The sequence below is a fragment of the Rhinoraja longicauda genome, chromosome 12, assembly GCF_053455715.1.
Source record: "Rhinoraja longicauda isolate Sanriku21f chromosome 12, sRhiLon1.1, whole genome shotgun sequence".
In the NCBI taxonomy this organism is placed as follows: domain Eukaryota; kingdom Metazoa; phylum Chordata; class Chondrichthyes; order Rajiformes; family Arhynchobatidae; genus Rhinoraja; species Rhinoraja longicauda.
In genome coordinates this window covers 5,990,365-6,017,409 of record NC_135964.1, presented here as the reverse complement: position 1 = coordinate 6,017,409, position 27,045 = coordinate 5,990,365, and the positions used below count along the sequence as shown (strand labels likewise).

At 42.7% G+C, this 27,045-nt stretch overlaps 1 protein-coding gene across 1 annotated transcript in view; it reads right to left on the bottom strand.

The window, feature by feature from the left end:
- The window catches only part of drd3 (dopamine receptor D3), a 71,460-nt gene extending 46,354 nt beyond the window's left edge, over positions 1 to 25,106 (bottom strand). Inside the window, exon 1 of the mRNA XM_078408628.1 lies at positions 24,995 to 25,106. The gene's annotated coding sequence lies outside the window, so the exon portion shown is untranslated. The remainder of the gene's footprint in view (positions 1 to 24,994) is intronic.
- Between the last annotated feature and the right edge of the window lie 1,939 nt (positions 25,107 to 27,045).

Sequence of the window (27,045 nt, the reverse complement as noted above, 5' to 3'; positions counted from 1 at the left end):
AAATGGTGTCATACTGTCATAAATTATTGAATAAATTGGGCAATATGTATAAATAGTACTGATAAGTATATCATTTACATTTGTTTAAATAATCTATAATTGATTAATTAATCTGTAATAAGAATTTTAATGTGTTTACACATGATTCTGTTCTCTGCCAGATTACAAAGCCTTTGTTAGGAAAGCCTGGCATTTTGCCTTCTCTTGATCTTGCAATATATCGTCATTTAGATTTAGAGAGATACAGCATGGAAACAGGCCCTTCGGTCTATTGAGTCTACGCCAACAATCAATCACACATTCACAATAGTTCTATGTTATCTTATTTTCTCATCTACTCCCAACACACTCAGGGCATTTTATAGAGGCCAACTAACTTACAAACCGGCACATCTTTGGGATGTGGGAGGAAAATGAAGAAAACCCATGTGTGAACTCCAAACTGACAGCTCCCAAGGTTTTAGATTTAGATTTAGAGATACAGCGCGGAAACAGGCCCTTCGGCCCACTGGGTCCGCGCCACCCAGTGATCCCCGCACACTAACACTATCCTACACACACTAGGGACAATTTTTTTAAACATTTGCCCAGCCAATTAACCTACATACCTGTACTTCTTTGGAGCGTGGGAGGAAACCGAAGATCTCGGAGAAAACCCACGCAGGTCACGGGGAGAACGTACAAACTCTGTACAGACGGCGCCCGTAGTCAGGATTGAACCTTAGTCTCCGGCGTTGCATTCGCTGTAAGGCAGTAACTCTACCGCTGCGGCACCGTGCCGCCCTAGGATCGAACCTGTAGGTCTGGCAATGAGGCGGTGGTTCTACCAGCTGTGCCACCACAGCTATGCTACTGTTTTATTTATAATGAAATATTTCTCATATAGAAATATTACAATTTCCTCTCTAAACAAACTTGACATCGTCTAATAAGTTGTATGCAATTTTTGTAGGTATGAGTTACCATAAAATATTTCAAAACCATTACCCTAAAATCAAGTCATAGAATGTGGCAAATGTAATATTCTCTAAATTTGTGACATGCTGCAAGACGTTGCAGCCATCTTCAGCTCCATCCTAAAATAATTACATGTGTTCCTGTGTGTATTCGAAATCTTTAGTGAATGTTTGATTCCAACATAAGCATCAACACGATCCTTGCCATTCAAGTCAGTGACACTAGGCACACTGACAATAAAATACATTGATGCCCATGGTTTTTTATTGGTTTTCCGACATGTCTGTTTGCAGGCAAGTGATTCTTTCACATACTTTTCTTCATGAAATAGGTATCCTTCTGATACCTATTAAATATTTTAACCAAAGCAGAACAGGATACAATTGTGTTTCTTAGCATTTTCAATGGCAATGTAGCTTTGGGAGTTCTTTAGTCTTAATCTTGGACATTTGTTAGAGTCATGGGATTATACAGAGTTGAAACAGGCCCTTCGGCCCAACTTCCGATCAACATGTCCTATCTACACTAGTCCCACCTGCCTACGTTTGGCCCATATCTCTCTAAACCCATCTTATCCATGCACCTGTCTAAATGTTTCTTAAACATTGCAGTGTTCTTTAACACCTTGGTGTCTTTTAGGCTGCACATCACTTAGGCCATTTAGTTCATCGAGTCTGCTCTGCCATGATCAAATCTATTTTTCTCTCTCAACACCATTCTCTTGCCTTCCACCTGTAACCTTTGATGTTCTTACTAATCAGGAACTTATCAATCTCCATTTAAAAAATATTACAAATATTCCAATGTGTGCCTGGGCAGCATCTTATAAAGCCTTGCCTTTATATTCTAGTCCTCTTGAAATGAATGTTAACATTGCATTTGCCTTCCTTACTACAAACTCGGCCTGTAAATTAACCTTTTGGGAATCTTGCACCAGCACTCCCAAGTCCATTTGCACCTTCAGTTTCTGAATCGTCTTCCCATTTCAAAAACATTCTGCTGCTTTATTCCTTCTACAAAAGGGCATCCCCGCACACTTTGCTCTGCTGTATTCCATCTGCCACTTCTTTGCCCACTCTCCCACCCTGTCCAAGTCCTTCTGCAGAGTCCCTGCTTCCTCTGCACTACCTGCCCATTCACCCATTTTCGTATCGTCTGCAAACATGGCCACAAAACCATCAATTTCATCACCCATGTCATTAATATATAAGGTGAAAAGTAGTGGATCCTGCTGAACATCACCAGTCTCGAGAAACCAACCAGAAAATGCCCCTTTTATTCCCACTCTTTGCCTTCTGCCAGTCAGCCAATCTTCTATCCATGCTAGTACCTTGCCTCTAATACCATGGGCTCCTATCTTGTTTAGCAGCCTAAAAAGTGCTTTAGGCACAGTTAGGAATGTTTGTATCCAGTTCTGGTGAAGGTGCTGCCTATTAAAAATTAGATCAAGCACATTTTTTGCAATTCACCCATTTCTTTATAGGTCCATAAGTCATAGGAGCAGAATTAGGCCATTCGGCCCATCGAGTCTACTCCGACATTCAATCGTGGCTTTTCTATCTTTCCATCTCAACTCCATTCTCCTGCCTTCACCCCTTAACCCTTGACACCATTACTAATCAAGAATCTGTCAATCTCTGCCTTAAAATACCCAATGACTTGACCTCCACAGCCAACTGAATTCCATAGATTCACCACCCTCTGACTAAAGAAATTTCTCCTCATCTCCTTTCTAAACGTACATCCTTTTATTCTAAAGCTATGGCCTTTGGCCCTCGACCCACTAGTGGAAACATCCTCTCCGCATCTTATCAAACGCCTTCTTGAGTATCCACTCTAACGTTATTGGCTGTATAACTTTCATTTCCCCTACCTCTCATCCTCCATTCACAACCTAAATTCACTTCCATGTCATAATTGCACGAATCCCTGGTATCTGCACTAACAGTCTAGGATAAATGATCTTACAAAGACCTTGGAAAGTGGGGAGAGTAAATAAAATGGGATTAGTGTAGAATTTGCATCAATAGTTACATGATGGTCAATGCAAACTGGATGGGTGACCCGGGCTGTCACTCTCTGACTATAACATGGGCCTGGAATCAAGAGGGATTTCATGTGCCCTTTTAACCTCATCCACAAGGCAGGAACCGTGCTGGATCTGATAACAATGATGATATTCTCCACTGATTCATTAGAGAGCAAGGCCAGGCTGCCAGTGACAGCAATGTTATTCCAAGCCCATTAATTTCCTGATTAATCTAAAAATATTCCTTACCTGTACACTATGATTTCTTAGACAATGACGGGCAGAGACAGAATGATCTGAATTTGTGCTTTCTTCTAGATCTTTCTGTGCTGTGCGCTGACATTGATGGGTTGCCAATGTCTTGGTGCTTTATTTTTAACAGCAGTACAAAGACATTTATGAGCAATTGGATCCGATGTTTAAATTAGCTGCCAATGATCTATCTAATGTGGTTGGAAGTAGATTTGTAATTCTGATGCAGAATTACACTGAAAAAAGGAATATGCATTTAAACTTTCCCACAGTTGCCTGAAAGATAAAACTTTGAGGATAATTGATATCATTGTTCTGGCCTGTAATTGAGCAAATATTAAATTGGTTATTGGGGGCATTTTATAGGTTCAGAGACATGGAATAATAGTATTATAACTCACCACAATTCTGGTTGTTTCCAAGAACAATGCGCACCAATGATGGGAAAGTGGTCTGGAATTCGTTAAAATTTTCTTGTGCAAAATATGCAGGACATTAGATCAGTGACTTTTGAGTCTTTGATCTGCTTTGACCTTTAAGTAGTAAACCGTGAAGAGAATCTTGTGATTAAAACATCTTAAAAACTACCCATAATACCGGTGGGACAGTGACTCCGCTACGAGAACTGCTGCCCCACAGCTCTCATGACCGGGGTTCGATTCTGACCTTAGGTGCTGTCCATGTGGAGCTTGCACGTTTTCTCTGTAACTGTGTGTGTTTCCTTTGGGGGCTAGTTTCCTCTCATCTCCCAAAGATGTCCAGGTTGGCAGGTTAATTGGCCCCTGTAAATTGCCCCTTGCGCAGGGTTGTGGGTAGAATCTGGGGAAGTTGAGGAAAATGTAGGTAGGATAAAATGGAATTGACGTGTAAACAGCACTTGATGGTCACTCAGTGGATCATTTAGTCTATTTCCTGCAATATAGCTCTACAACAAAGAACTGAGGTAGGAAATGCAATTATAAAGGGAACTGATCCATTATTTATGTACCTTGTATTGTGTACAAGAAATTATTTGGAAAGGGAAGGACATATGTTTCATTCTGTATCGCATGGGAGAGCTATACCTTTCATGAAGTAAAATAGTGTCTGTAGACTTTGAAACTCCTTCTATATCTGTTTCTGAATTGTTGATGATGCTGACTTGTTTGGTTCCCTCTTTTCAGACAGCTGAGGATGAAATAACTGGGAGGTCTAAACAAGAATATTAGAAATTAGAAAAGCAGGGGCAGGCCATTCAGCTTTCATGTCTTCTGTAGTCAATATAACTATGGCTGATTCTTTATCTCTCCAACATTTCCCTCACTAGCCTCGAACCCGAATTCTCCTCATTTAAAAAAAACCTATCCATTTCTGTCTTGAACATATTCAGTGGCTGAACCTAAACAAAGGACCTGGGTGATTCCAGAGATTCACCACCGTCTGGCTAGGAAATATCTTTTCACCCCAGTCCAATCCATTTTTTTGGGGACTGTGAACACAGATGGGGCAAACATTATCTCTACATCCATCCCAATGTATGTTCGTATGCAATTAACTCATTCTTCTCTAGTTCCATTCAGTTTAATCACTAAAAGTAACTTAACATCACTCCTACTCATCCACCCTGATTCTATAAATCACTGAGGTGAATTTGTTTTGCACCTCCCCTATAGTAAATATTTCCTTCCTTAGTTGGTGGAACCAAAATGTTCACTATATTCTAGGACCATTCTTGGTAGGGTCCAATATAAATGTACTAACATTTGTTTTTAATCTTGCACTTAATTCCTTTTCCAATAAAAACCAACATGCCAATTGCCTTCGAAACTGAATGTTAGTTCTAAATGATTCAAAGAATATTTAGGTCTCTCTGAACACTTTTAAATCTTTGAACATTTAAAACAAAATCTGTCTCTCTTGGGCATTAATTTAGCTTATCTAAATTGCATCTGAGACCTCTGTGTCACTCTCACAACCCACGTCGCCACTCAGCTACGTATTATCAGCTGTGTATATATGCCGCAAGCTGCAGATCTTACACATGACCCATCATCAGCACCATTAATAATACTTGTGAACAGCTGAAGTCCCAGCACTGATTCTTTGGGGCATCACACTTATCACAGTCTACTAAATTGATTATGACCCAAATTTTCCTACTCTCTAGTCTGTTTATTTACTAAATTCCAGTCCACCTTTACTAATGTTGTACCCATCCATATGCTTTTTATATATTATTATTGTACCTGCCATATGACTGTCATATGTTGAAAGACTGGAGCGACTAGGCTTGTATACACTGGAATTTAGGATGAGAGGGGATCTAAGATTATTAAGGGGTTCGACACGTTAGAGGCAGGAAACATGTTCCCAATGTTGGGGGAGTCCAGAACCAGGGGCCACAGTTTAAGAATAAGGGGTAGGCCATTTAGAACTGAGATGAGGAAAAACTTTTTCAGTTAGAGAGTTGTGAATCTGTGGAATTCTCTGCCTCAGGAGGCAGTGGAGGCCAATTCTCTGAATGCATTCAAGAGAGAGCTAGATCGAGCTCTTAAGGATAGTCAGGGGGTATGAGGAGAAGGATAGTCAGGGGGTATGGGGAGAAGGCAGGAACGGGGTACTGATTGAGAATGATCAGCCATGATCACATTGAATGGCGGTGCTGGCACGAAGGGCCGAATGGCCTCCTCCTGTACCTATTGTCTATTGTCTATTGTCTGCTGAACTACTTCGTCTGTCAGTTCATTTTATATACTGACCATACTCTGCGTGAAAAAGTTACCCCTCAGGTTCCTATTAAATATTTCCCCTCTCATGTAAAACATATGCCCTTAGACACTGTGCATTCACCCTGTCTTTTCCCCTCATGATTTTATACACCACGAAAAGAGCACCTCAAAGCCTCCTGTACTCCAAGGAATAAAGTCCTAGCCTGCCCAACATCCTATAGCTCAGGCTCTTGAGTCCTAGCATCATCCTTGTAAATCTTCTCTGCACTCCTTTCAGCTTAATGGCATTTTCCCCATGGCAGGATGATCAAAACTGAACACGATACTCTAACTGTAGCCTCACCAGCATCTTGTACAACTGTAACATAACATCCCAACCTCTAGTAACATAAGAAACTGCCGGTGCTGTGTTACAAAATAAGACACGAAGTGCTAGAGTAACAGGGGGTCATGCATCATCTCTAGAGAACATAATTAGATGATGTTTCAGGTTGGGACCATTCTTCAGACTCCCCCGACTGGAAAGTACCGAGGGAGGAGGGGGGGGGGGGTGGTTTGGTTGGGAAGAGATTAGTGAACCAAGGAGTTGCAGGGAGAGCAGTCTCTGTGGAAGGCAGAAAGGGGCGGAGATAGGAACATGAGACTGGTGGGAGTGAGAGCAATACTGTGGGATACCGAGTTGAGGAATCCATCTATGACAGCAGGGGGGAAACCACATTTACTAAAGAAAGAGGACATTTTGGATGTCCTATAATTGAAAGTCTCATCTTGGGAGCAAATGCAGCGGAGATCGAGGAGTTGAGAGTAGGGGATAATGTCTTTGCAAGAGACAGGGTGGGAGAAAGTGGAGTCCAGATAACTGGGAATCGACAGATTTGTAGTAGATGTAAGTCAATAGTCTTTCCCTGTGATGGAAATATGGAGATCAAGAAAAGGGAGAGCGGTGTCAGGGATAGTTGCGGTGAATTTGAGGGCAGGATGGAAATTGGTGGTGAGGTTAATGAAATCCACGAGTTCTGCACAGGTACAGGAGGCAACTCTGATGCAGTCATCGATGTAGTGGAGAAAGAGTTAGAGGATGGTGCTAGGGTACTCCTGAAATAAGAACTGTTCGACGTAACCCACAAAATAGCAGACATAGCTGGGGCCCATGCGAGTTCCCATGTGATAACTTTATCTTGGGGAAAGTGAGAAGTGTCATAATTGAGGTGGTTGAAGGTGAGGACAGGTTCCGCCAGGCTGAGAGGAGCGTTAGAGTGAAATTAATTGGCCCTCTGTTCGAGGAAGAACAAGAAAGCCTTAAGAACTTTCTGGTGGTGGTTGGAGGTGCAAAGGGACTGGACATCCATGGTAAAGATGAAGCAATGGGGGCCTGGAAATTGAAAGCTATGCAAGAGTTAAATGGTGTGTGAAGTGTCTTGGATGTAGGTAGGAAGGGATTGGACAAAGGGGGGGATAGGATGGGATCAAAGTATGTGGAGATGAATTCAGTGGGGCAAGAGCAGGCAGAAACAATGTGTCAGCCAGGGCAGTCCCGTTTGTGGATTTTAGGGATGAGATCGAAGCGGGCAGTGCGGGTCTGGGGAACTGTGGAGGGGAGATTGCCAGAGGAGATGAGATGAGAAACATTTAGAGAGATAATGGCCTGGTGTTCGTCTGTGATGTCATGGTCAAGGGGTAGGAATAAGGAAATGTCTGAGAGCTGGCGCCTGGCCTTAGCACAATAGAGGTCAGTCTGACAGACTACTTCATTCCATAGATGTGGGGCATTATTTTTAAGAGCAGAAAGTAAGCTGTGAACCACCCTCTTCCATTACATAGTAAAAGTAAGAATACTTAGATAAACATATTTCTGAAAAAGCGATGGCCATTATTGCTTCAAAATCCTATGTTTCATAACTTTTGTCCTAATCGTACATTACATTAGTGTACACATGGTTCTGAATCTTGCTTTATTACCATGATAAGTACTTTGTCATCTGTACGCCAAAATGCATATCAGTGATGTGCAAATGCTTTGATGGTTATTTAAGAACTGTGGCAATAGTGATCTGGCACATGCAAAAATATAACAAAGCAGGAAATTCCAATTGTTCACGATGTATATATACTTTCAATTTTAATATAAGTTGCATTTCTCCATGCTTGTGACTTCCAACATTCAAAATCATCGTAACTGCATTTTCTTAAGCAGGTCCTGGAACACATTTGATTTATTAATGTAAATGCTGTAACTCAATTCCTGCAATAATGGAAAATCAATGTACAGTGCCCTCCATAATGTTTGGGACAAAGACCCATCATTTATTTATTTGCTTCTGTACTCCACAATTTGAGATTTGTAATAGAGAAAAAAAAATCACATGTGGTTAAAGTGCACATTGTCAGATTTTATTAAAATGTATTTTTACACATTTCGGTTTCAGCATGTGGAAATTACAGCTGTATTTATACATAGTCCCCCCCATTTCAGGGCGCCATAATATTTGGGACACATGGTTTCACAGGTGTTTGTAATTGCTCAGGTGTGTTTAATTGCCTCCTTAATGCAGGTTTAAGAGAGCTCTCAGCACCAAGTCTTTCCTCCAGTCTTTCCATCACCTTTGGAAACTTTTATTGCTGTTTATCAACATGAGGACCGAAGTTGTGCCAATGAAAGTCAAATAAGCCATTATGAGACTGAGAAACAAGAATAAAACTGTTGGAGACATCAGCCAAACCTTAGGCTTGCCAAAATCAACTGTTTGGAACATTATTTAGAAGAAAGAGAGCACTGGTGAGTTTACTAATCGCAAAGGGACTGGCAGGCCAAGGAAGACCTCCACAACTGATGACAGAAAAATTCTCTCAATAATAAAGAAAAATCCCCAAACACCTGTCCGACAGATCAGAAACACTCTTCAGGGGTCAGGTGTGGATTTGTTAATGACCAATGTCCGCAGAAGACTTCATGAACAGAAATACAGAGGCTACACTGTGTAATGTATTCATGCATATTCATGTGCCATGTTAATGAGTGGGTGTTCCTTTAGCCGAGAACGCTGGGTAAATAAAGGCTGGCGCGATTCAGGCAACGAACGTGTGAGTGTACTTTATCTTTATGCCGTGCTGAACATAACAAAATTGGCGACGAGGACGGGATTGTGGAGGAGACAGTTTGTTTTGCATAGCTAGCATAGCTTTTGTACTGCTAAGTTTTAGGTGCTTTGCTACACCAGAACAGGCAGGAAATCTGAGCTTGTGCAAGGAAAAAAACTCTCCTCGTTCCTTTGTTTAAAAAAAAAGAGAAGGACAAAATGGCCGCGTCCACGGGCTACATCGGAAGCCTGGGCATCTTTGACAAAAGTAGAGAGCCGTTCAGCTCCTATATGGAGAGAGCAAACATGTTCTTCATGGCAAACAACATCACGGAGACCAGTGGTGAAGGAGAGGTAGTGGCTACGACAAATAAGGCCGTTTGTGAATGCATGAAAGCGATTCTGCTCACGGAGATCGGACCTGAAGTGTACGGCACACTCGTGAATATCCTTGCGCCCATAAAGGCAAAAGATGTGCCTTTCAGTGACATTATAAAGAAGTTGGAGGAGCACTTCAACCCAAAGCCTCTGGAAATTGCAGAAAGCTACAAATTCGGCACGAGAAACCAGAAGCAAAACGAGACAATCAGTGAGTACATTGTTGCCTTGAAAAACTTAATGTTGCACTGTAACTTAGGAACCTTTCTTGAACGCGCACTACGCGACAGATTTGTTTGTGGTCTTGTGGACGAACGAATTCAGTCCAGACTCATGAGCACTCCTGATCTTACATTTAAGATAGCATGCAAGATTGCTACTACAATGGAGATGGTATCAAAGAATGCTCGCGAGTTTCGTTCACCACATACTGCAGTGGCCGTGTACACACACAAAGCAGCGCCTATGGCCAAACCAAAAGGGGCCAAACTGAAACCGAAATATGGCGGGGAGCCGAGTGTAGCCAGTTGTTATCGTTGCAACGGTAATCACCCATCCCAATCCTGTCAGTTCAAAACAGCTAAGTGCTATAACTGCCAGAAGAAAGGCCATATCGCCTCAGCATGTCGGGCCAAGCTTACAGTGGGAAACACACGACAACACCAGAAAAGAGTTCACAACTTAGAGATGAACCCGGATGATAATGAACTTGGGTTGTACATCATTCATGCAACTGCTGTCAATAAGCCTACAACCAGCCAAGACAAGGACTTTCGAATTAAACTATTGGTTAATGAACAGTTAATTGATATGTGCATTGACACGGCAGCAGACTGTTCGGTCATGAGCAAAGACCTGTATGAAACAAAGTTCTCACAGACACCATTGTCCGAGAGTAAGGTCAAGCTGAGAACCTACTCGGGTGAAGCCTTGGAGACGTGCGGACAAATGAATTGTAAAGTTCAGTGTAATGGACAGTCAGTAACACTGCCCATCATAGTGGCCAGCTACAGAAATAAACCAACCCTCCTTGGAAAGGATTGGCTGAGTAAAATAAAATTAGACTGGAAGAACATTTTCAGCATCGATGCGTCCAGATCACGTCTTGAAAACGTCATAAGCAAACATGCTGAAATATTTGCTGATGGTTACACGGGAATAACAGGGTACTCTGCACACATTCGACTGAAGCAAGATGTGAGACCTGTGTATTGTCGACCAAGACCAGTACCATATGCGCTAAAGCAACAAGTGGAGGAAGAACTCCACAGGTTGGAGCGGAATGGAGTACTCGTGAAGACAGACCAGAGCAACTGGGCAACGCCAATTGTGGCCGTGCTCAAGGCTGACAAAACTGTTCGACTATGCAGTGACTACAAAGTCACAATCAACCAAGCTGTTGACGACGAACAGTATCCTTTGCCAACCTTGCAGGATCTGTATGCAGAACTTAGCGGAGCAAGAGTCTTCACTAAGCTGGATTTGTCTCACGCTTATGTCCAACTCAATGTTGACAAAGAAAGTCAGCAGTGCCTGACCATCAACACACATAAGGGCTTGTATTCATACACAAAGCTGCCCTATGGTGTGAAATCTTCCCCGAAAATCTTTCAGTCCGTCATGGACAAAATGTTGCAAGGCATTCCGCACTGTGTGTGCAACCAGGATGATCTACTGATATTCACAGTGGGCATGGAAGAACATCTGGAGATACTCGAGCAAGTTCTCACACGACTGAACTGCCATAACGTCAAACTGCGAAAGAGCAAATGTGCATTTGCACAATCAGAGGTGATCTACCTTGGACTCAAAGTAGATTCCAACGGACTGCGCCCTGTGAAGGCGAAAGTTGAAGCAATTGCGAATGCCCCAAAGCCCAACAATGTGTGAGAGCTACGATCATTCCTTGGGATGGTGCAGTTCTATGCACGATTCCTTCCAGATTTAGCAACCGTGCTAAAGCCACTACATCATCTGTTACAAAAGGATGAGAATTGGATGTGGGGAAAGGAACAACAACATGCATACGACATCTGCAAGAAAAACCTGACAAGTGACAAACTCCTTGTTCACTACGACACGACGCGCGAGATGAAACTTGCTTGTGATGCTTCAAGTTATGGTGTAGGTGCAGTGATTTGCCACGTAATGGATGACGGACAGGTTAAGCCTATTGCTTTTGCCTCCCGCACCCTATCACCAAGTGAGCGCAACTATGCACAGATAGAAAAGGAAGCACTCAGCATTGTGTTCGGAATCAAGAAATTCCACCAGTTTCTTCTTGGCAGACCATTCACCCTTGTGACTGATCACAAACCACTACTCACGATACTGGGTCCCAAGTCAGCTATACCTTCCATGGCGGCATCAAGGATGCAGCGCTGGGCAATTCTGTTGTCCCAGTATGACTACAAGGTGGAGTACAGAAGCTCCAAATGCAACGCAGTCGCAGATGCGTTGTCCCGATTGCCCCATGAGAACTCTGATGTGGGAAGCGAGAACTCAATCTACGCACTGCAAGTCGTAGATGAAGACTTTCCAGTGACTGCAACAGAAATTGCAGCTGAAACAGAGATGGACACTGTGCTGAAGAGTGTTTATGAACAGACATTGAATGGTTGGACTGAAATCGAGAGTGGATCAAACTCGGAACTGAAGCCTTTCTATAATCGACGACATGAATTATCATGTGAGCAGGGATGCATAAAGTGGGGTTACAGAGTGGTTGTACCAGAGTCTTTAAGAAACAAGATTATGTACGAACTTCATGCCGAACATCCTGGCATAGTTAGCATGAAGTCAATTGCTAGAAGTTTTGTATATTGGCCTGGTATAGACAGTGACATTGAGTCACTGGTGAGCAAATGTAGCGTGTGTCAAAATTGCCGCAGTAAACCACCAAAAACACCACTGCAACCCTGGTCATGGCCAAGTAGACCGTTTCAGAGAGTTCATGTAGACTTTTGTGAAAAGGGTAATGATAATTTTCTGGTACTAGTAGATAGTCATTCCAAATGGATTGAGGCTAAGCATATGGGGTCAAGCACTACTGCTGAGCGTACCATAGACGAGTTGAGATCGGTTTTTGCATGTCATGGTTTACCAGAAGAACTTGTTTCTGATAACGGACCTCAGTTTCATTCAGAACAGTTCAAAGAGTTCATGCAGCGTAACGGGGTAAAACACACACTTGTTCCTCCATACCATCCAGCCTCCAATGGGGCGGCGGAAAGGTCTGTTAGAGTAGTCAAAGAGGCTCTCAAGAAACAGGTTTTGCAGGGTAGTTCAAAGCTCAGCATGAAACAACGTTTGGCTAGTTTATTGCTGAAGTACAGAACCACACCACACACAACTACGGGTTATTCACCTGCAGAACTGTTGATGAAGAGAAGGCTAAGAATACGCCTAAGTCTAGTTCAACCCAATTTGGCCTCGAGAGTTGAGCAAAAACAGTTAAGTCAAAAACACCACTTTGACTTCCACAAAAAGGAGAGGAACTTCAAGCCAGATGAGCAATTCAGGCAACGAACGTGTGAGTGTACTTTATCATATCATATCATGTCATATACATACAGCCGGAAACAGGCCTTTTCGGCCCTCCAAGTCCGTGCTGCCCAGTGATCCCCATACATTAACACTATCCTACACCCACTAGGGACAATTTTTACATTTACCCAGCCAATTAACCTACATACCTGTACGTCTTTGGAGTGTGGGAGGAAACCGAAGATCTCAGAGTAAACCCACGCAGGTCACGGGGAGAACGTACAAACTCCTTACAGTGCAGCACCCGTAGTCAGGATCGAACCTGAGTCTCCGGCGCTGCATTCGCTGTAAAGCAGCAACTCTACCGCTGCGCCACCGTGCCGCCCTATCTTTATGCCGTGCTGAACATAACACACTGCAAGATGTAAACCACTGGTTAGCCGCAAAAATAGGATGGCCAGTTTACAGTTTGCCAAAAAGTACTTAAAAGAGCAACCACAGTTCTGGAAAAAGGTCTTGTGGACAGATGAGACAGAGATTAACTTATATCAGAGTGATGGCAAGAGTAAAGTATGGAGGAGAGAAGGAACTGCCCAAGATCCAAAGCATACCACCTCATCTGTAAAATATGGTGGTGGGGGTGTTATGGCCTGGGCATTTATGGCTGCTGAAGGTACTGGCTCACTTATCTTCATTGATGATACACTGCTGATGGTAGTAGCATAATGAATTCTGGTGTATAGACACATCCTATCTGCTCAAGTTCAAACAAATGCCTCAAAACTCATTGGCCGGCGGTTCATTCTACAGCAAGACAATGATCCCAAACGTACTGCTAAATCAACAAAGGACTTTTTCAAAGCTAAAAAATGGTAAATTCATGAGTGGCCAAGTCAATCACCCGATCTGAACCCAATTGTGCATGCCTTTTAAAGAGAAAACTGAAGAGGACTAACCCCCAAAACAAGCATAAGCTAAAGATGGCTGCAATACAGGCCTAGCAGAGCATCACCAGAGAAGACACCCAGCAACTGGTGGTCCATGAATCGCAGATTTCAAGCAGTCATTGCATGCAAAGAATATGCAACAAAATATTAAACATGACTACTTTCATTTACGTGACATTGCTGTGTCCCAAACATTATGGTGCCCTGAAATGGGGGGACTATGTATAAATACTGCTGTAATTTCTACATGGTGAAACCAAAATGTATAATCTGACTGTGTACTTTAACCACATGTGATTTTTTCTTTAACAAATCTCAAATTGTGGAGTAAGGAGGCAAATAAATAAATGATGGGTCTTTGGCCCAAACATTATGGAGGGCACACTGTACATGTTGATATATCTATGCTGCTGCTATATTGGATTCAAGAAATGGTTCCCCTGACATATTCTATTTCAGTATTCCCCAACTCCAGTGAAGCCTTAAGCATTACTGAGAAAATTGGTTAAGCATTTTGAAGAAAGGATGGTGTAACTGATTTACTGTTATCCTGTCATCTGGTTTTAACTATATATTTCTTGCAGACTTGATAATCTTCTTGCTAATCTTCTTGAATTTTGTAAGATTCAGAGATTCCAGGATGTATATTTTGGTATTCTTCTTAAAATTCCTTGCAGCAAAGTTTATAATTTTGATGTAATTTGTAATCTAAACAGAGGTCGAACACTATCTGGTCTGACCTGCATGGTTTTCCGTATTTGATATTGTTTCTGCTCTCTACTTATGCTGATCTGTATTGTCACAAATTCATGGTCTTTATGAAGCAGACCTTTGCCTAAAAATATATTTATGAATGTGATGCAATTTAACATCTACCTGAAAACTGATTTGTTGCAAACAATAAAGCATGTTTTATATGGGAGTGTGGATCACAAGTGCTGAAAGACCTGATTTTAACTGAAAATAAACTAAGGCTAATCTTAACGGAAAATAGATGACAAAATCATATAATGCAATATGTTAAATAATTGCTGAAGACCAATCCTTTTAATCAAATATTAAATATTTTTCAAGATTTAACCTTGCACCTGTGAAAAACAACAGTCTCTGCAAAAAATCAAAAATATGCACAAAAAGCATAGATGCTCCCATCTTGAAGAACTATGATCAAATTGGTGGGCAGGGTTGGTTTCCAATTTAATTACCCATCCATGTTCTCCAGAGATGCTACCTGACCTGCTGAGTTACTCCAGTGCTTTGTGTCATTTTGTGTATTAACCAGCATCTGCAGTTCTTTGTTTCTAGATTCAAATAAAGAGTGATGCAAGAATGATTAAATTGACACACATGTGCGACAAGAATGAAACAACAGATTACAAATCCAGTTAAGCACACATGATGATACAAGGAACTTGAGATGCCGATATCTTGAGCTAAACAAAGTGCTGGAAGAACACAGTGGGTCAGGCAGCATCTGTGGAGGGAATACCCAGGTGATGTTTCAGGTCAGTCTCAGTTAATAAACCAGGTGACTTGACAAAGCTACAACTGTCATCAAGTTCTAACAGGGCTGTGAAATATTTTTTTCATCCAAGGAGAAACTATTTCATTCAGAGTCAGTATTTTATTTAATATTCTGGGTAAAACTTGTTTCTCACTAACTAGGAATATTCAGACTTAAATGTTTACATAGCTTAATTCTGTTAAATCTTGCAAAATTCCTTGATGAAATGACTCAGGCTGCTTTATGCTTGGACTTGATTCTGGGTAAAACGTTTTTCTCACTAACTCGGAATATTCAGACTTATATGTTTACATAGCTTAATTCTGTTAAATCTTGCAAAATTCCTTGATTAAAATATTGCAGGCTGCTTTATGCTTGGACTTGATGTTTTAGTAAAGTGCAGAGAACAACTTAGACGATTCCAAGACTAACATCTCATTTACAGTATAGCTAATTATCAAATTTGAATGAATCCATATATATATATATGGATATATATATATATATATATATATATATGGTTATAAAACTGGTGCTGTGATTTGCTTTTTTTCACAATTGTGGTTTGTTTCTGTAACAATTGCATGTTTGTACAAATTAAAGGATTAAAGTTAGGATTATATTAAAATGTTGTGTTGTGTGATTATTTGTTCCAGCGTTTAAGTTCTACTTGGCTTCTGTACTGAATCACATTAAAAGTATCGGCCAAGCATTTTTTGGCGACTATAGAAGGGACAACAGAAAGAAATCTGCTGGTTGAGACACCGGCATTCATCCTATATTATTTTCCCTCGGGACATCAAAGGAATCATAAAAACTAATGGCACTGAAAGCAGCTTCCTGTAGTCCACATCCAGAATGAGAAATACCTATTTAATCTTCCAGTTCTTGGTCTGCTGCCCTGCAGCTTAAGGGCCTGTCCCACTTCGGCGGTCTTTTAAGGCGACTGCCAGCGTCTGTCAAAGTCATAGCAGATCGCCGAAAAACAGGCGACTGGACTCCCCCTACAACAATGCCTACGACAATGTCTACGACAAGCTACGACAACCTACCAGCTAGTCGACGGCAAGCTACTGACAACCGGCGACCCAGTCGTTGCGACTTAGGACGTCCACCTACGACAGCGCCTACGACAAACTACGACAACCAAAGTCAACCTACCTCCACCCTCGACAAGCTACAACCCTGTCAGGTCACAACTGATGACAACTGTAGCCATTTCACGTAAATTTGGCGCCAAAGGAGTGTGGGTAGGGTTTCCAATCATTCTGCTTCATGACTGCCATGGAGCAACATATGATGGCATTGCTCTTACAAGAAGAACAAGTCCTGCTGCTTGCAGCGGCCCTAGTGCTTAAAATTCTGCAAGACAGAAGGACAAGAAAAATGGGGAAGAAGAAGCCCAAGAAGAGGTCTGTGTGGTTGAAGCCCTTGTCTCTGAAGAGACCCAATGCAGTGCAATGTCAAAATAAATGAAAAGAGTTCTGTTTTCAATGCAGTGCAATGCTTGTGTTTGTGTTTGTTTTATTGGTCAAAATAAATGAACTTAAAATATTTGAAAGAGATGCCAGGAGAAACTACTCTGAAATACAATAATTTCAAACATCAATCTTTTGTCAAAATGTCCAAAATGTACTTTATTTCAAACAAACAAAATTCTTATAAATGGTGGATAACTGTCGTCAGCACCGGCGACAACCTAAGTCACCTGGCGACACACTAGCGACAACCTACGACAGCGCCCACGACAGGAGACGACAAGCTACCATCATTGGCGTCAAGCCAGCAGTCGCCAAAAAGTTTTTAGCAGGGAGAAAATTCCACTGCGATCAGTAAAAAGCTACGACTCTTTGGAGACTACTCATGACCAAGCCTGCAACCCCCCGCGACACACCGGCGACCGTGCGGAGACAGCCTAGTTGCCTGTAGTCGCCTTAAACACCGCCAAAGTTTCTGCAGGTGCTGTTTTATGTCTTTTGAACAACTGTCCAATAAATATAATTTGGCTAATTCACATTTTTATAGGTATTTGCAAATTAGACATTGTTTGAAGGCTACATTACCCTCTTTTCCATTATCACATCAAACTGAAATTACAGATTTTTTTTTACACTTGAATCCTTATCAGAAAGGTTTAATATCGGCTATCTATGAGTTGATTTTGAAATTACAAGTAGGCACATCTGATAAAATTAAGAATGATTGGGAAAGAGAACTTCAAATTTCTTTACCTATAGAGAAATGGGAGAGGATTCTTCAATTAGTCAATACCTCTTCAATGTGTGCAAGACACGCTCTGATACAATTTAAGGTGGTTCACCGAGCACATATGTCAAAAGATAAGTTAGCGCGTTTTTATGGTCATATAAATCCTACTTATGATAGATGCAAGTCTGAGGTGGCTTCGCTGACTCATGTTTTGGTCTTGCCCACTTTTGGAAAAATATTGGAAATACATTTTTGATACTATTTCTGTAGTTTTAGGTATTGATTTACAACCTCATCCATTATTGAGTAATGAGGAAGGGTTAGTTAGCAGTCTTGTTGTGCGAGGCCCCTTGGGCAAGAGTGATCCTAATATGGTGGAGTTCTTCATTAGGATGGAGAGTGACAAAGTCAATACAGAAACAAGTGTTCTGAACTTAAAGAAAGGTAACTTTGAGGGTACGAGGCGTGAATTGTCCAAGATAGATTGGCAATTGATGCTGAAAGGGTTGACGGTGGACATGCAATAGAAGGCATTTAAAGGTCGCATGGATGAACTACAACAAGTGTTCATCCCAGTTTGGCAAAATAACAAACCAGGAAAGGTAGTGCATCCGTGGCTAACAAGGGAAATCAAGGATAGTATTAAAACAAAAGATGAAGCATACAGATTAGCCAGAAAAAGTAGCATACCAGAGGACTGGGAGAAATTCAGAGTCCAGCAGAGGACAAAGGGCTTAATTATGAAAGGGAAAATAGATTATGAGGGAAAACTGGCAAGGAACATAAAAACTGACTGCAAAAGCTTTTATAGATATGTGAAGGGAAAAAGATTAGTTAAGACAAATGTAGGTCCCTTGCAGTCGGAAACAGGTGAATTGATCATAGGGAACAAGGAGATGGCAGACCAATTGAACAAATACTTTGGTTCTGTCTTCACTAAGGAAGACATAAACCGTCTGCCGGAAATAGCGGGGGACCGGGGGTCTAATGAGATGGAGGAACTGAGGGAAATCCAGGTTAGTCGGGAAGTGGTGTTAGGTAAATTAAATGGATTAAAAGCAGATAAATCCCCAGAGCCAGATAGGCTGCATCCCAGAGTGCTTAAGGAAGTAGCCTCAGAAATAGTGGATGCATTAGTGATAATTTTTCAAAACTCCTTAGATTCTGGAGTAGTTCCTGAGGACTGAAGGGTAGCTAATGTAACCCCACTTTTTAAAAAGGGAGGGAGAGAGAAAACAGGGAATTATAGACCAGTTAGCCTAACATCGGTAGTGGGGAAAATGCTAGAGTCAGTTATTAAATATGTGATAGCATCACATTTGGAAAGTGGTGAAATCATCGGACAAAGTCAGCATGGATTTACAAAAGGCAAATCATGTCTGACGAATCTTATAGAATTTTTTGAGGATGTAACTAGTAGAGTGGATAAGGGAGAACCAGTCGATTTATTCACAAAATGCTGGAGTAACTCAGCAGGTCAGGCAGCATCTCGGGAGAGAAGGAATGGGTGACGTTTCGGGTCGAGACCCTTCTTCAGACTGATGTCGGGGTGGGACAAAGGAAGGATATAGATGGAGACAGGAAGATAGAGGGAGATCTGGGAAGGAGGAGGGGAAGGGAGGGACAGAGGAGCTATCTGAAGTTGGAGAAGTCGACGTTCATACCACCGGGCCGCAAACTGCCCAGGCGAAATATGAGGTGCTGCTCCTCCAATTTCCGGCGGGCCTCACTATGGCACTGGAGGAGGCCCATGACAGAGAGGTCAGACTGGGAATGGGAGGGGGAGTTAAAGTGCTGGGCCACCGGGAGATCAGTTGCGTTAATGCGGACCGAGCGCAGGTGTTCAGCGAAGCGATCGCCGAGCCTGCGCTTGGTTTCGCCGATATAAATAAGTTGACATCTAGAGCAGCGGATGCAATAGATGAGGTTGGAGGAGGTGCAGGTGAACCTCTGTCTCACCTGGAAAGACTGTTTGGGTCCTTTGATGGAGTTGAGGGGGGAGGTGAAGGGACAGGTGTTGCATCTCGTGCGGTTGCAAGGGAAAGTGCCCGGGGTTAGGGTGGTTTGGGTAGGAAGGGACGAGTGGACCAGGGAGTTGCGGAGGGAACGGTCTCTGCGGAACGCAGGGAGGGGAGGGGATGGGAAGATATGGCCAGTGGTGGGGTCCTGTTGTAGGTGACGGAAATGTTGGTGGATGATATGTTGGATCCGCTGGCTGGTGGGGTGGAAGGTGAGAATGAGGGGGATCCTGTCCTTGTTGCGAGTGGGGGGAGGGGGAGCAAGAGCGGAGCTGCGGGATGTAGAAGAGACCCTAGTGAGAGCCTCATCTATAATGGAGGAGGGGAAGCCCCGTTTTCTGAAAAACGAGGACATCTCGGAAGCCCTAGTCTGAAACACCTCATCCTGGGCGCAGATGCGGCGTAGACGGAGGAATTGGGAGTAGGGGATAGACTTTTTGCAGAGGACCGGGTGGGAAGAAGTGTAGTCCAGATAGCTGTGCGAGTCGGTGGGCTTGTAGAAAATGTCCGTTACTAGTTTTTCTCCTGTGATGGAGATGGTGAGGTCCAGAAACGAGAACCAGTCGATGTGTTATATCTGGACTTTCAGAAGGCCTTCGACAAGGTCCTACATTGGTGTACAAACTTAAAGCACACGGTATTGAGGGTTCAGTGTTAAGGTGGATAGAAAATTGGTTGGAGTAGGAATAAACGGGTCCTTTTCGGAATGGCAGGCAGTGACTAGTGGGGTACCGCAAGGCTCAGTGCTGGGACCCCAGTTATTTACAGTGTATATTAATGATTTGGACGAGGGAATTGAATGCAACATCTCTAAGTTTGCGGATGACACGAAGCTGGGTGGCAGTGTTAGCTGCAAGGAGGATGCTAGGAGGCTGCAGAGTGACTTGGATAGATTAGGCGAGTGGGCAAATGCATGGCAGATGCAATATAATGTGGATAAATGTGAGGTTATCCACTTTGGCGGCAAGAACAGGAAAGCAGAGTATTACCTGAATGGTGAACGATTAGGAGAAGGGGAGATGCAATGTGACCTGGGTGTCATGGTGCACCAGTCATTGAAATCAAGCTTGCAGGTGCAGCAGGCAGTGAAGAAAGCGAATGGTATGTTGGCATTCATAGCAAGAGGATTTGAGTTTAGGAGCAGGGAGGTTCTACTGCAGTTGTACAGGGCCTTGGTGAGACTGCACCTGGAGTATTGTGTGCAGTTTTGGTCTCCTAATCTTGCCTTAGAGGGAGTACAGAGAAGGTTCACTAGATTGATCCCTGGGATGGCGGGACTTTCATATGAAGAAAGACTGGATAGACTAGGCTTGTACTCGCTGGAATTTAGAAGACTGAGGGGGGATCTTATAGAAACATATACATATACAATTCTTAAGGGGTTGGAGAGGCTAGATGCGGGGAGATTGTTCCCGATGTTGGGGGAGTCCAGAACCAGGGGTCACAGCTTAAGGATAAGGGGGAAGTCTTTTAGGACCGAGATGAGAAAACATTTTTTCACACAGAGAGTGGTGAGTCTGTGGAATTCTCTGCCACAGAAGGTAGTTGAGGCCAGTTCATTGGCTATATTTAAGAGGGAGTTAGATGTGGCCCTTTTTGCTAAAGGGATCAGGGGGTATGGAGAGAAGGCAGGTACAGGTTACTGAGCTGGATGATCAGCCATGATCATATTGAATGGCGGTGCAGGCTCGAAGGGCCGAATGGCCTACTCCTGCACCTATTTTCTATGTTTCTATGTTTCTATGTTTCTATCACTGCAATTTTTGGGCTACCAATGATAGATTCTATTCATCTGTCCCTTTCAGCCCGTCAGTTGATTGCTTTTACTACATTAATTGCCAGAAGATCTATTTTATTTCAATGGAAAGACTCTAATCCTCCCACCACACTCCATTGGTATTCTGAAACGATATCATGTTTAAATTTAGAAAAAATTAGGAGTGATATTGTTGAACCCTCGATTAAATTTGATATGACTTGGGGAAGCTTTATTCAATATTTTCACACAATATAAGTTGTTCCCTCTCCAGCCGTTATAATAATTTTTTACCTTTATTTGGTGGAACAGATTTAACGACAAACAGGGGTCTAAACTGTTGACATTTTTTTTTTGCAGCCCAGATTCTGTTTTGTTTGGGTTTTTTTTGCTTGTTTGCTTATTTTAGTTTAGGGGGGTAAAAATTTTTTTTGTTTGTTTTGTTTTCTTTTTATCTTTAAAAAAAATAAATATATATATATATATATAAGTTCTCTTTTAACCTTTTATCTATAATTACCTAGAGACTGGGAGGTCTATACCCTATATGTATTTTGAAACTGGATTTATATTAAGGCTACATTTGTTGTTAATGTAATCCTGATCCCTATGTATCAATATCACTGTTATGCTTATCATTTTTTGAAATTTAATAAAAAGATTTGGAAAAAAAAATCGCCAAAGTGGGACAGACCCTTCATAGTCCATCTAGTGCTTCTGCAGGTGTTTTTTCAATGAGAGAAGGGTTTCTGCCTCCACCATCTTTTCAGACCCTATCATTCCTTGGCTAAGAGGAATCCTTTCAATTCTTCTCAGTCACTTCAATGAACCATTGAATGTACCAATCTAACAATGTACTAATGTAATCAACCCTTGCATCCCCCTCTCTCCATCCCTCCCCCACCCAGGTTGTACCAGCTTCATCGTCATCTTGTTGAGTCTCATTGTCTATACAATGGCCTATTTCCTTCATCATCGTTACTTTTTTGCATATCTTTCATTCATTTGTTTTATATTTTTCTGCCTCACCGTCTATATCTCTCATTTCCTTTTCCCCTGACACTCAGTCTAAAGATGGGTCTCAACCCAAAATGTCACCTATTCCTTTCGTCCAGAGATGCTGTCTGACCTGCTGAGTTACTCCAGCTTTTTGTGTTTATCTTTGGTTTAAACCAGCATCTCCAGTTCCTTCCTACCAATCGATATCTCCTAGTTACCTGCCTCTCTGTTAGAGGATACAGCTCCTTCTCTTTCACCCTTGATAATATTATGCACTTGATTTCAGTCTCCCAAATCTCTTCCTATGTTCCAGCCTAACCAGTCTTACCACATAACTGAACATGCCCAATCCATAGCATGATTCCTGTAAAATGCTTCTGTACCTTCTTTACCATTGGAGCCGGTGGATGTGGTGTACCATGACTTTCAGAAAGCCTTCGACAAGGTCCCACATAGGAGATTAGTGGGCAAAATTAGAGCACATGGTATTGGGGGTAGGGTACTGACACGGATAGAAAACTGGTTGACAGACAGAAAGCAAAGAGTAGGGATAAATGGGTCCCTTTCAGAATGGCAGGCAGTGACTAGTGGGGTACCGCAAGGCTCGAAGCTCGGACCGCAGCTATTTACAATATACATTAATGACTTGGATGAAGGGATAAAAAGTACCATTAGCAAATTTGCAGATGATACAAAGCTGGGTGGTAGTGTGAACTGTGAGGAAGATGCTATGAGGTTGCAGGGTGACTTGGACAGGTTGTGTGAGTGGGCGGATGCATGGCAGATGCAGTTTAATGTGGATAGATGTGAGGTTATCCACTTTGGTGGTAAGAATAGGAAGGCAGATTATTATCTGAATGGTGTCAAGTTAGGAAAAGGGGACGTACAACGAGATCTGGGTGTCCTAGTGCATCAGTCACTGAAAGGAAGCATGCAGGTACAGCAGGCAGTGAAGAAAGCCAATGGAATGTTGGCCTTCATAACAAGAGGAGTTGAGTATAGGAGCAAAGAGGTCCTTCTGCAGTTGTACAGGGCCCTAGTGAGACCACACCTGGAGTATTGTGTGCAGTTTTGGTCTCCAAATTTGAGGAAGGATATTCTTGCTGAGGGCGTGCAGCATAGGTTTACTAGGTTAATTCTCGGAATGGCGGGACTGTCATATGTTGAAAGACTGGAGCGACTAGGCTTGTATACACTGGAATTTAGGATGAGAGGGGATCTTATCGAAACATATAAGATTATTAAGGGGTTGGACACGTTAGAGGCAGGAAACATGTTCCCAATGTTGGGGGAGTCCAGAACCAGGGGCCACAGTTTAAGAATAAGGGGTAGGCCATTTAGAACGGAGATGAAGAAAACCTTTTTCAGTCAGAGAGTTGTAAATCTGTGGAATTCTCTGCCTCAGAAGGCAGTGGAGGCCAGTTCTCTGTACGCATTCAAGAAAGAGCTAGATAGAGCCCTTAAGGACAGCGGAGTCAGGGGGTATGGGGAGATGGCAGGAACGGGGTACTGATTGAGAATGATCAGCCACGATCACATTGAATGGCGATGCTGCCTCGAAGGGCTGACTGGCCTCCTCCTGCACCTATTGTCTATTGTCTATTATCTGTTGCAACAACCTTTCCATAGCACGGTGGCCTGAACAGAATGCAGTGTTCAGAATGTGGCCTGACTAATGTTTTATACAATTCCATTGTGAAGAGTCACCTCCTGCACATATATTCTGTGTCTCAGAAAATGAAGGAAAGTATCTTTGTGAACACAAAAGAGGCTTTTTAAGCTGGAATCTCGAACACAAACAAAACGCTGGAAGAACTCAGTGGGTCAAGCAATGTCTGTGAAAGCAAAAGAAAGCTTCGAGTTGAGTCCATGCATCAGGACTGTGTAGGGGCTTGACACATAATGTCAACTGATACCTTCTGCCTCCACAAATTTGTTGGGTGCTTTTTAACTGCCTTACCCACCAAAGATTGTTAAATATTTTCTCCAAGGCATCTTTGCTCCTCTCCACTTTTAAGTATGTTACCATTTATTATATTGGCCAATGCCTTGATTTTCCAAACACAATAATTCATAGAGACACAAGGAACTGCAGTTGCTAGTTTGTAGAAAAAGCACAAAGTGCTGAAGCAACTCACTGGGGTCAGGTAGCATCTCCGAAGGTCTGAAGAAGGGTCCCGACCCAAAGTATCACCTATCAATGTCCTCCATCCTCCACTAATGCTGCCTCGCCAATTGAATTGCTCCCACACTCCTGTTTTCTTGCATTAACAGATGGGTCAGTAACTAGGACAGGTCCAGTCTGGTGCTGGGAGTTGAGTCATGTTGGGCCACTATAATTGAGTTGCTTGCCTAGTCATCTTGGGCTACCACTCCCAGCAACAATGGGTGCAACCCCGATCAGAACTCATAGGCACCCCCACCACCTGATATGAGTCAACCCTCATCTCAATCCATCACAAATCCTTCACCCTCTTCCCTTTCTCCTGGCCTCTCACCACCATGATCTTCTGGACCCAGTCCCAGCCCTGGACATCCATTTGTACCTCACCATTGCAGTGGGTCAACCCTATGCATCCCAAATATACTTTTTGGTCCGCTATGTCCACAATGCCAGTTGTGAATCTTTTTGTTCGTTTTGCAAAACTCAACTGTTACATTAATGAAAACTGTACCTTGCAGTTGTTCTCAGTGTTATTTTCTGGAAGTAGTTGCCGTCAATTATCAGATGTGGGTATTGTTTCAACAATATGACTGCTGTTCATGGTTGCCAATCAACCTCTGCACCAGAAAATAACTCAGTGCATGTATAAGATAACCCAGGAAATGCTGGGAGCATTCAGCAAGGCGGGCTGCATCTGTGCAAAGAGAAACATATTTCACTTTAGTGATCACTCATCAGAAGTGGGAAACAGAGACTTTCTTTCTCAGTTCCGACGCTGGGTTTTCGACCTAATATGTTGACTATTTCCCTTTCCAGGCATGCTGCCGAGTTTTGTTTTCCAGCATTTTCTGTTTTATTTAATGTTACATTTCCAGAGTGGACAGTCCACCCCCCCTTCCACCCTCCCCCCTTTTTCTATTAGAAGTGTTACTTCTTCAGCTGTGGTTGTTCTAGATCTTTAACAATGTCATCTTTTTTTTCGTTTTAATTCTTTTTCCAAACCCTTTCCATAATCCAATTTCTCAACCCTCGTTTTATTTCTCTGACGCTACATGCACACATTGCGCCTCCTTTTCTCTTTAATTTCTTCAGTTAATCGGGCATCGATGATCTTGTTTTCTTTGCCAAACTGTTATAGGTTTGCACTTTTAACAACTGTGGCAACAAAGGTTTTCACAAAGCGGTCTAATTTGACCTGCCGGACTGTATAAGACCATTCGGAAAATCCCCTCCCGTCTTCTCAGATGTAAGTTTAAACAATGAATAAAGTTTCACAGAAAATCGCAGAAAAAAATGCTCCTTTCCGCGCATACACTCAACACTAATCGCATTTAAAAAAATTAATTCCTTACATTCCCACCAACCCCTCAGATTTTACCCCTCGCCTACACATTGGGGGCAATTTACAAAGGCCAATTAACTTACAAACATTGCACGTCTTTGGAACAGCATCCGAAGCCGGGATTGAACCTGGGTCTCTGGCGCTGCGAGGCAGCGGCTTTTGTCTCTCTCTGTGCCGCTCAAGTGGCTTCCACGGGTTAACACATGACATTTACGACTGTTGATAGACTTCGTTGAAACGATCAACGAATAGGCTACCAACGTATTAGTAAAGTCCTGACCGGTAACGTCGTCTGCCAATACTCTCCCCAGATAGACACAAAAAGCTGGAGTAACTCAACGGGTCAGACAGCATCTCTGGAGAGAAGGAACTGAATAAGGATCCCGAGTCCGATCTGAAACGTCACCTGGTCATTTTCTCCAGAGATGCTGTCTGACCCGCTGAGTTCCTCCAGCTTTCCGTGTGTTTATCTTCGGTTTAAACCAGCATCCGCAGTTCCTCCCTACACATTCTCTCTCCAAATGTTGCCTGACCTCCTGAAGTCCTCTAGCACTTTGTGTCTTGTTCATTGTATAGACTAAGAGGGTTAGGGCGCCTTAGTATAGTTGGGTACCAATATAAAGTACATCGAGCTTAATCTATTTGCTTCTTCACTTTCCGAGTTCTAATAAAATATTAAAATCCTGAAAACTTGATCGTTCTTGCTTGCACAAAGCAGCGAACAAGGACAAACGTATAATTATATCATTGCTAAAGTGAGGACAATATAAGGCGCGATTAACAGTGGTTTTCGCAACCAATGAGAATAATTGGAACGGGTTCTCTCACATTTATCTGGCGGTAAAAGATTAAGAGTGAGGTTCGGGCGGTAAAAATCCTTTAAGATTGTGAGTCCTTACCTTCTATAGAGAGGCACATGCAAAGGAACGAGCGGCCAGTCGCATGTCCCCAGGGCTGTTAGCGCCGCTCTTCAGCGCAATAATAAATCCCGAAGCACCCCCCAGTTCTTTCACTTCAGCACCTAGTTCGCCAGATATGCCCCGGGAGCATAAGGTCTAACCTGTGGCATTGACAGCCGGAGTCGTGTCGCTCATCGTGGCTCAGACCTGACTGGCCGCCTGCCCGCTGTCTCTCTGGAGGATGAAGCCTGAAGGAGCCAACAGTTAAGCTGGCTGTGAATGAGTGCAGCGGATGCAACGATGAAGAGAGAGAGGGGAGGG